This window comes from Bombus flavifrons, chromosome 12 (assembly GCF_040668555.2).
Source record: "Bombus flavifrons isolate JBK064 chromosome 12, iyBomFlav1_principal, whole genome shotgun sequence".
NCBI classification, from domain to species: domain Eukaryota; kingdom Metazoa; phylum Arthropoda; class Insecta; order Hymenoptera; family Apidae; genus Bombus; species Bombus flavifrons.
In genome coordinates this window covers 638,008-648,713 of record NC_138453.1, presented here as the reverse complement: position 1 = coordinate 648,713, position 10,706 = coordinate 638,008, and the positions used below count along the sequence as shown (strand labels likewise).

At 40.0% G+C, this 10,706-nt stretch overlaps 1 non-coding gene across 1 annotated transcript; it reads right to left on the bottom strand.

The window, feature by feature from the left end:
- Positions 1 to 6,912: 6,912 nt before the first annotated feature.
- On the bottom strand, positions 6,913 to 7,019 carry LOC138185846 (U6 spliceosomal RNA). The gene has a single exon (XR_011174728.1). It is a non-coding gene; the product is annotated as a U6 spliceosomal RNA (small nuclear RNA).
- Positions 7,020 to 10,706: the final 3,687 nt, after the last annotated feature.

Genomic DNA, 10,706 nt, shown 5'->3' with positions numbered 1-10,706 from the left:
GTGGAAAGATTAGAAATGATATACTTGCGTTGCGAACTTTTACACGGAAACGGAAAGAAGATGCGCATGATGCGTTTAGAATATGCACATGTTGGGTAGTGAAGAAATGATACTTATAGATATATAAAAGGACAAAAATAATAACGGATGGATTCTTTCGTTCGTGCACTTAAATCAGATGATCATGTGGTTAGTATGAATTTCTGTAATAACGTCATTGGAAGAAATGGAGTTAATTATTCCTGCGCGATATAAAACGCAGCATACACCAACCTCCTAATTATGGAAATTTTCATCACTTTATAGACGAATATATTTGTATGATTTGAATGTACAACCATCTCTAAAGAAATTACATGTAGAATTTTAGCATGTTTCTCTTGGCATAAAAATTGTGCAATGTGATCAAGCAACAGTGATATAAGATGATATCACGTTGCAGTTTGTCTGAACGAAAAAAAACGAAATATCTACTTGTGTAATATACACAAATAAAACTATGCAATTGCGAGAGATATCGCAATCGATCGAAAATGTTGCACGATTCAAAACAGTTTATTAAAAAAATTTGAAAGAAGCGTTGGTTTATTAGATCATGTGAAACAAGAAAGTATTCACATAATGACAACTCCGAGGCTTTACTTCCTGGGATTATAGGATTTGGAGGTCCAGTTCTATCCCAGAAATCCTTGTAGAGCCTCTTCACCTCTCTTGCCTCTGGCGGTTGCCTGCCTGGTTCTAAATAAGCCAAGTTATTGTTAACAATTACATCGGCCAACATCCTTGGACATATTTTAGAGATCTCTTGACAGCATGCGTTGATCCAGGATGACGGCATGCAGATAGATTGTGTTCGCGTCGCTTCGTACACTGTCCGTGTGTACAAACAGTACGCCACGACAGTAATCCAGATGTCTTCGCGTGGGCAGACGCCACCCGCCACGAATGCAAGGATGGTTTTGCAACCCTTAGAAACGCAAAAGCCTGAAAAAGGGGCAGAGGGGTCAACCCCTAAAAATCCTAGTATAAGCGCTACACCGAAAAAGCAAAACAGCCCAGAAATCAAGAAGCGGTCTGATGAAGAGAAGGAGGATACTAAAGAAGAATCGCTGCCAATACCCGACATAAGGGAACAAGCTAGCGATATGGAAAAGAGGGTCCTGCCATTCTGCCACGACCCGAGCAACAAAGTTAACAAGAGCAAACCGTAACGATAATGCGTTACTTTAAGGATATGAGAGGATTTGTGGAGAAGCTCCTACTCCACAACTGTTATCTAGCCGGAAAGCTAGAACAAGCTAAAAGCTAAGAATAAGGAAATTGCGATATTAAGCGCTGTGAGTAAGTCGCTGGAAGCCAGCAAGCGGCTTATAACGGCCGTTAAGAAAACAACGAAGGCCGAGCCAAAACAGCTCTCTTACGCGGAAAATGTGAAGATGGCCAGCAATAAGGTGGACAAATGGCGGTAAAACCACCGAGAAATATGGTTATAATCCGCTCGGAAGTTGAGGATGGTGAAATAAGAACTAGCGGAGAAGCGCGCGACGCGCTATTCACGCTAGTAAACGCCCGTAAAGGGGGAATACAAGTCACAGCAGTTAAAAAAACAAGCGACACCGGCCTCATCAGGCGACATCGTGGAAACGACGAAGCCGGAAGGGCTGAAAGCGTTCATAGAGAATGTACAGAATACACACATAATGTACAGAATTCGGAAAAAAAAAATAATCAGATGACTGATGCGAAAAATCGTTCTTCAAATAAGTGGATGAATATCTGAAAAATATTCGAAATTCGAACATTTTAAACATGTTCGCACATTTATCGAGAAGTGAATGTATATGTTTTTTGTCACATAAATGAACGCAGTTTGCGTTATTTGGCCAGTTGCTGAATAAGAGCATAAAGATTCATCACTTTGAGTACAGGCATATGCTTGTACGAGTATAAAATAATCTTCTCACCATTGAAATCTATCCATAGTTACGCTATAAATTATAATACAATTTGTATAGTGAAATTCAACAGCACATCTCAACTGAACAAATGTATTGCGTAACAACTATTTATCACTAAAGCGCAGATGTCGAACCCAATCGAATTTTATTGTCAATGTTAGTATTATTTTAGAAATAATATAAATAGTAAAAATGAAAAGTAAACAACTTTTAACGTCTGATAATTTAATAAGAGGAGTATCTAACGCTCCTTTTCTCTCCATCTGTTTAGCAATAATTGTATTTACTAATTTTTCTAGAGCTTCAAATATGATCTCACTGCACTCAAGACTGTCAATAGACAATGTGCAGAGAAGACTCTGATGCCACATAGTCAAAAAGGCTTTAAGTGAAAACATACATACATGCCTGTATGAAAACTGCAACTGCTCATGAATTCAATTTCGACTCGGATTTGAGAATCCTATAAGATTATCATTTTAAACTATACTAAATATATGGAGTACACCGTCCCGCGTATCCTGAAGATATCTTTAAAATGACGGTCCTACCAAATTAAATTCAGACTGTTTTCTGAAACTGCTTAATCAAATGATGCATCGATTTATAGTAGTAAATCTGGGCATCAGAAATTTGCTTCGTATGAAAGTCCATCGAACTCGGTCTATTTATTAGCGTTACGAAACATATATACCTCTAATAGGAACTCTCCTAAGATGATAATGCTTAGAGGAAAGGACGTCAGAATCGCTGTCTTTCAAATCCATTCAATGAATAAGAGACGAATGAAGATGCGTATTATAGTTATATGCAAGTATCCGTAAAGTGGTGAGACGTTCGAACAGGTTTGTTAGATGAAGATCAGCTACATACTCTGTTCCGAGTGAAGAAATGAGTGAAGAAAGTGGGTGAAAAGGGAAGGGGAAATAAGGAGAATACAAAGAGTTGATGAATGTAAGGAATGGAAGCTGAATCTCAAAATAAGGAACAAGAAAAAACAAGCTACTTACGATAACACGGTTGCTAGTCATCTGTTCTCGATGACGATTGCCTATACCACCACCCTTGTTGAATATTTTAGCAGTTCTAGTATATTTGAGCATATTATATTATATTTTGATGCACACTACCTCTTCGACCACTTATTTCCGTGATTATGACTGAAGAACAAACAGAAGATACTTATCGTAAATTAAATTTAAGCAAGAAGAAATTTTTTGCGATGTTAACTCCAAATGGGAAAATATGTATATATCAGCATGGATCATGACCTCCCTATTTTTACTTTGAATGTTTTGAAAAGTTTATTTCAAAGCACGGCATGGTTTTCGTTAAAGGAAATCGTTTCGTGGAAGGAAACTTCAAATAGTGAAAGAGCAAAATTATATAGCTCTGAAAGAATAATATAATTTAACATGAAATTATTAAAAAACTGAGTACATCGAAATATAATAGATATTTTACAAGGGAAGTAAAAATATAGGTAAATAAATATAAGTAAAAAATATAAGTAAAACAGTATAAGAAATCATTTATTTTTCCTAAAATATATTTTGTATGGAGCGTGCTATCATTTTGTTATCTCAAATTCATCTTCTATTTATATTTCTTTACATAATTTTCATAATATATTTATGAATTAGATGTATTTTCATAACCTACGTTCTACTAGCGAGTTTTCACATGCTCAATGAGATATGTAGTATAGAAAGTGTATAAATATATATTTTTTATGTATCTTCAAACACAAACTAGAATATCGAGCATGTTATCATTTTCCTGTGGATTGTAAAATGATCAACTGTGGTTGATAAATTAATAAATTGTAAAAATTTGTCGAATGTACTACGAGTGCGGAGTGCGAGTAGTAACGATAGTGAACACACAATTGAATACCCAAACGACAAACTCCTGAGCTTTATACTTACTTTTACGTGGGTCCAAACTTTATCGATTCGATATAGGCTCCGACCGCTCTGGGTTATTTAAAATATAGGTAGAGGAATAGGAAAGGGAAGGGGAAGACGTTTGGATATAGTGGATTTAAAGTACAATTTTATTCGCATAATATAGCGAACCGAGAGAGAACCGTGGAGAAAGACTTGGTCATTTGTGCGCTTCATGTGACGCTAGAGTGAAGAAAAGAAACGAGAGGGAAGGGATCAAAAGAATGATAAATAAAACGCGCGCGCGCGCACACACACACGCACACACATTCACGGTTTCACCTTATACACTTGTTGTGTACTATCGTATCATTTTACCGACCAGTAGCGGTTGAAAATCCTACGTACTCTCTACCTCTCATTCGGTCGCAGATACATCGTTGACGCTAGCTCTGTTTAGACTCTAGGATATGGCGCGAGAATGTACGCGCTTTTTCTCATACCTATAGAAATGTTAACTCAAATTCGGCGAAACTACTTATAATATTTATATTGATGTTTATTAGATCTATTAGAATCGTTTTTAGATTAATATTTATGTAATATTCCATAATCCATACAGTGATTTTCTTCAAGCAAATAATAATTTAATATTTTTTTAAAAGTGTGATATCGTTCAAAACAATCGCATCTATGTAATGTGAGGTGGTATGTCGTGATAGGTGCAGAAGGAATACTCAGATGTTTAACGAACAATAGTTTATTAAGAAACGGTATAACAGAGTCTATAAATAACAATTAACAGATATGATCAACAAATAACTGGCAACGATAAACAACTAACAATTGACACCAAGAGTTCAATCAACGCGTTGCTATGCAATGGCACTGAGGACTTATTTATTTCACGGCTCAAGACAGACTCTTGTCCTTTCGTTCCGGATCGAACGGATTCTTCCCTTCGTTGCCCATCGATATCCCCCACTAGAGTGCGTTCATTAGATGTGCCGCCGCGGCTGGTACGTGTATGCTCTTCCGAGAATTCGGAAAGAGCGTGAAGATATCGATGGCACATTGGGCACGTCGGTGTTGCGCTTTGACGGCGTAGCGCTTTGTATCCGGAGCCGCTGGAAAGTTCCGCGGCCCGTGCCGCCACAAATGGAACATTGCAAAATTTACAGACAAAACATATTCTACTTCTTTTCTTTTTTAATTGTGCAAATTCTACATTGCTTTTGGGGTTTTTTACTTCGACGACTAGACACTATGTTTATAAGTTTATGTTCTCCGAAATTTGATAGTCTTTCTGGATGATCTAATCTGGATGATTTCCTTGTCAGCTCATCAGTGTTTGTTGTACTAGATATTTCTTCGTCGTTTTCCTTTGATCCATAATCTTCTATCCACGAAATTATCACTTTTTGCAGGAAGTTTGTTATACGTATTCTTATTCTATGGCCCATAATCATTCCCGTTGAGGCCACGGGAGCATTTCCTTTCGTCCCCTTGTAGTGGTGATCCCCACCGCTTGCCCTTCACCGTCGTTACTTCTGAGGCGATGGGCGTGATAGGTATTGAAGGAACACTCGAATATATTTAACAATAAATATTTATTAACAAAATATATTCGGTGAGTACACTTTGCGTAAAACTCGCGGTTATTAATTTCGGTTCGCGGTTCGCGATTACAAGTTCGAACTCGGGTAGATACGATTCGATATGCGCTACGAGTTCGGGCGATGATTGCCTGAGATGTCGAGCAACTCGGATCAGTGATTCCTGCCAACTACCAACTATCAATTCGGACAGGCGTCTCGCGACTGACTTTCCGTCACGATGATGCTGGATAGAAAAAACTATGATGGGGTGTGTCTAAGGACACGAGATCATCGGATTCGTCGAGGATAGCCTTCGTTCAGAAAGTGAGGGAAATTGACGTCGCTGTTAATTGGCTAAATTTTGAGTTGGTGGTTGGAAAAGGATGCTAACCACCCTTGAGAGAAAGATGCTAGTAGGAAGCGTCATACGTGAGGAATGCAGATTTCCAGTATCTTCCCGTAGTGGGCGGTAGGTATAGGGATTGTTAAGACAAAGACTATTTGTCCCTTTGGAGGACCTTAGCTAAATAAATCCTAAGATTTATAGCGGGTGGTAATCATCTTGTCCGAAGGATAGGGTCTTTGTGTAACGAGCCACGGGACAGAAACCGTTGGAAAGTTTGCTGTCGAGTGTCGCTACACTTCCTTCTGTTACTGCCCTCTTAGTACACATTCCTTGGTCAGCCGTTCCACCGTCTCCTGGAGACGACTGACCTCACTCTCCAGAAAGCGCATCCTCCTCCGCAGGTATGCGCTGTCCGCGTGTTCATGTCCGTGAATCGGTTAGCTGTCCTTCTCAGTCCCTTCTCTTTCCTCCGATTCCATCTTTATATCATCTTTCCGCGCATCATCGCGGATACAGCACCGTCGCGGATACAGAGACGGCAGAGATTGGCCATTGTTGAGGTGACGGCGGATGTGGTGACCACGTGCGCCGCTGGAGTTCAGCGCTAGACGCTCTCACCCTCCGTGAGGCCAACCTAGACCCGGTAATCTTCCGGTATGATCGCTTGCCGAGCGCGTTCACAACGGTCGAAGAGGAAGAACACGATGACATTTCGTCGTCGAATCTCACCCGGCCACTGCCACCGCGTCGCAGAAGCAGCCCATCCCACGAAGATCCCGGGCCGCTGATAGTTATATCCGGTCCCTCTGACCTTCCCCGAGACCACCCCCCTGGTTGCACCAGACGCATGAACACGTCCGGGGACCTGATGATCCATCCCCGGACGGCCACGGTTGCTCGATGACGACGCAGCGGGGCCCGCTTTACAACCCACGGCTGCACCGGTACTGAGGTATCCCTTCCCTGCACCGTAAACGTTACTGCCTTTTTTGTCTGCCAAATCCATCCTCCGCAGAATTCTCCGCACCGGATCTGCAAACTGACGGGCGCCAAAGGCACCGACGAGCCACTTTCCCGGGGCGTGGTCCTACGCCCTGAGAACCCATACCCGCCTCGTGCTTGCCAAAAATGTGGAACGCTTCACGATTTTGCGTGTCATCCTTGCGCAGGGCCCATGCTAATCTTCTCTGTATCGTTCCAATTTTAGTATATGTAGTGCCGAAGCAAGTACTCCCCAATTTTTACCTGATGGAACAATAACCATGAGGAATGTATCGATTTGAAGGTGTTTTAGGCCACTTAACGGCTTTAGCGGTAAATCCAGAAGCCTCGTTTTATGACCGTTCCTTAGGACTATTGCGACCCGCTCAATTATATATGCACAGTTAATGGACGCCTCGTCCGTAGAGAGTCACCGGACGTAACATATTCCATACTTCTAACAAAATATGGTGGTTTCCATAAAATGCATGTTAACATCTTGAAAGTTTTATTGTTTGGAGTGATTGAGTTAGACCTTTATATTTTTGAATTGTTTCACATACTCGCAATTTGTTTTTCAGAAGTGTTTTATCCATATCGACATTGTTATAGTAGTTATGGTGATAAATATATTGCCATATGTTCTTATAAGGTTCAGTAACCGTTAAAACAGTGTCTTCTAATTTTCTTCTTTCGACAGTATACATGTAAAAGTTGCATACGTAAGAGCATCCTGTAAGAGCTTCACATAGCACTCTTACAAGTATTCAATATTTTGTAATTTTTGCAGGATTATATGTTTTAATCGAAAGTCTGCTCCTCTAGAGAATCCAATTACAATTACACTCATCCAAATACAATTGTTGACATGGTTTAAATACTTCGTTAAACTTTTTTCTGAAATAATCAATGACAGGCTGAACTTTTACAAGCTTACTCGAATTAAGAGGAATGTCCTCATTGTTGCATTGTTGTGTGCTTGATATTCTTGTTCGTTAATTGTAACTGCCGACGGATACTTCTATTCCGATTTCAAATATCGTAGAACTGCGAAGTCATCAGAGAAGAGAATATACAAACTTCAAAATTCTCACCTTAAATGTATACGGAGTCGATCGTGTTCTATTATACAATTCGGCAGTTAATCGAACTTTGGCACTTATTTCGTTTGGGCAATCTTCGTAGTTAACACTTCTAAATTTCGTTTGAAACAATAATTCGAGAGATAACTGACAGAATGACGGTGTAAACACTCCTATCGAAAGATGGTAACTCTTGTTAATACTTATAAATTTCTACTAACCTGATTCCGATTAAGACAAACTATAGTTATTACTTATAGATTTCAATTGAGACAGACTGACAGAGTGGAGGTGTAAACTGAGGTGTAAGCTGAGGTTTCGTTTTCTTGGTTTTCTTGTTTACGCTATGTCTTAATTTCTCGTATTCTCTTTTGATGCTACCTAAGGTAACGCGGTTGCTGCTTATCTTCTGCTGAAGTTTCGTCTTCTTGATTATCCTGTTTACGCCGCTTATTGCATAACCTGACACGTCTGTCGTAAGGTTAAAGGGTTTGGAAAAATCCGGATATTGCAGAATAGGTTTTGTCATTAGCGCTGTTTTTAAACTGTTGAATACATTTTCTTGATTCTGCGACCATTTAAAGGAGATGTCTTTGTTCAATAGTAGTGTTAGTGTTAGTGTAGTTAATTATGTGTCCCAAATAACTTTGTGTCGTAGAAACTCGCTTTTATCGGGTTGCAATCGCAATTTGGCTTTCTTTAGTCTTTCCATTAACTCGTTAAATTTAACTTCGTGTTCGTGAAGAGATCTTGAATAAATCACTATGTCATCCAGATAGACGAATAGTTCTACTTCTTGCAATCCTGGTAACACTGAGTTCATCAAGCGTTGAAATGTTGCTGGAACATTTTTTAATCCAAAAAGGCAGGTTTTTTAATAATATCGATTTCAGATCCGGAGTCTAATAATAAACTTGTCTTGGTTTTTAGGTCTGGGGAGACTATTCGTGCAGTTGGAGTATTTGAAGAGTCGTTTAGTTTTATTGAAATAATCCGGAGAGGTGGTCTTCCGAATCTGAATCCGACTCTTCGTGGTTCTTGTTTGTTTTTTCGTGAATTTTCTTCTCCTTTGGTTGTTGGGTCTTCACGTTTTCCGATTATTCTAGTACATGACTGCATAACGGCTTTACCGTATTGGTTGTAGGTTGTGGAGTTGGTTTTGCGGGGATCGCTGCTCGTGTTTGTTTTAATGGCGTAGTCGCCGACCTCCTTGCTGCTGCCTGTACTCTTGGGCGATTCACGGTATTGCTTCTTCGAGGTTCGCCCCGTTCTGCCGAAGGACGTGCTCGGTTTCTTCTTTCCTTTGAGTGAACGCACGTCGTCTTGTAATTCACGGAGTTTTGTACTCATGTCGGTTATTACACGAAAATTTGCATCGCATGCTTTCAGCTTTTCTGACAACGTCAAGAGCATGTCTTCGTTCAATGATTCTAATGTAGTCGCCATATTTTCTATTTATATTTGTCAATAACCGTAAGAACTTTAATCCTCTGTGGAGCGTATCCCACCGCTGCCACCAAAAATATACGACCTGTTACGTTCCCAATTTAATTTTTTGATTTCATTTTCAATTTGATTATCGTCAAATTTAATTGAAAGGAAAGGAATGATAGTATTCGAAATATAAATTTAAGATTTCCAATCGGTACGATAGTTGCTGCCACCAGAAATAGTCTAAGGACTAACAACGTCAATGAAATTCCAGATCTACGTCGCCCTTTCGGTGCGCACTTGCGTCTGAAGAACTCCAAAGCGTAGCACCTTAGTAACAACTTCTTTAGATTGTCTATTAATTAATTATTCGCGGGTAGCGTTAATTAATATTCAGGCTACTGATAGGTAATTTCCACGTTTTCTGCTAACCTGCTATGCGCAGGGATACTGGCACGGGAGAGGATTAAGGTTGAATGCAATAAATATTTGTCCTCGTTGAACGGATTTTTACTTGAATGTCGAATCGCTTAGGTTGCTATTCACATGCATGTATATATATATTTTTTTTAATGTGCGAGGAGGTAAAACAGGAATTTTCGCGTCAATGGATTGGTTAGGATTTCGAATTTTCTTTGTTTGATACAAATTTTATCCCTACGTTTCCTTCTCCTCCTCTCTTAATTTCGCCAATGAATCTATCGTTGAACTGGACCTCAGTTCATTTGTTAGGGTGATTTTTACCGTTTCGATTTTCTTGCCTTCCGAATTGAGTGATTACGAGAAAATGATTTCAATGATCCCCTCTGTGTGGGGTTCGTGTGATTTCGCAAACCTTGCCCAAAGATGGGCAGTATTTTGCCAACAGTGGGAGGAGGAATGCGAAGATCAATAGATGGTTCGATAGTCGAAACACCGTTATCCACAACCCAACACAGCGAATGATCCTTCGGTTAAGATTCAGAAGGGAATTATTCTATTTATAATCGTATGCAATGATGGTAAGAATGAAAAATATCGGTTAATTAATTCCAATGATGAATTTGATAGTCCTCTCTGCGTAAGACTTGTGTGATTTCGCAAGCCTTGCCCAAAGACGGGCAATATCTTGCCAACAGTGGGAGGAGGAATGCGAAGATCAATGAGTGTTTCAGTAATTGAAGACACCGTTTACGCAAGCCTTTTTTTTTTTTTTTTAACGTGGAGAAATCCTCATGGACACCCGCGGCTGTGATACAGCGGCGGGTAGCGTCGGACTCTTACCGACTAAAACTCCACGGTGGCCTGTCCTGACGTTTGGTCGAGGGACACCCGGGCTCTCTTGCAAAGTACTACCGGGGTGCCCCCTGTCGTCTATCTCCCTGTGTAGATCTTGAAGGGAGGCGTCCTATTCTTGCTTGGTCCGTTAGGGGGGGACCACACCC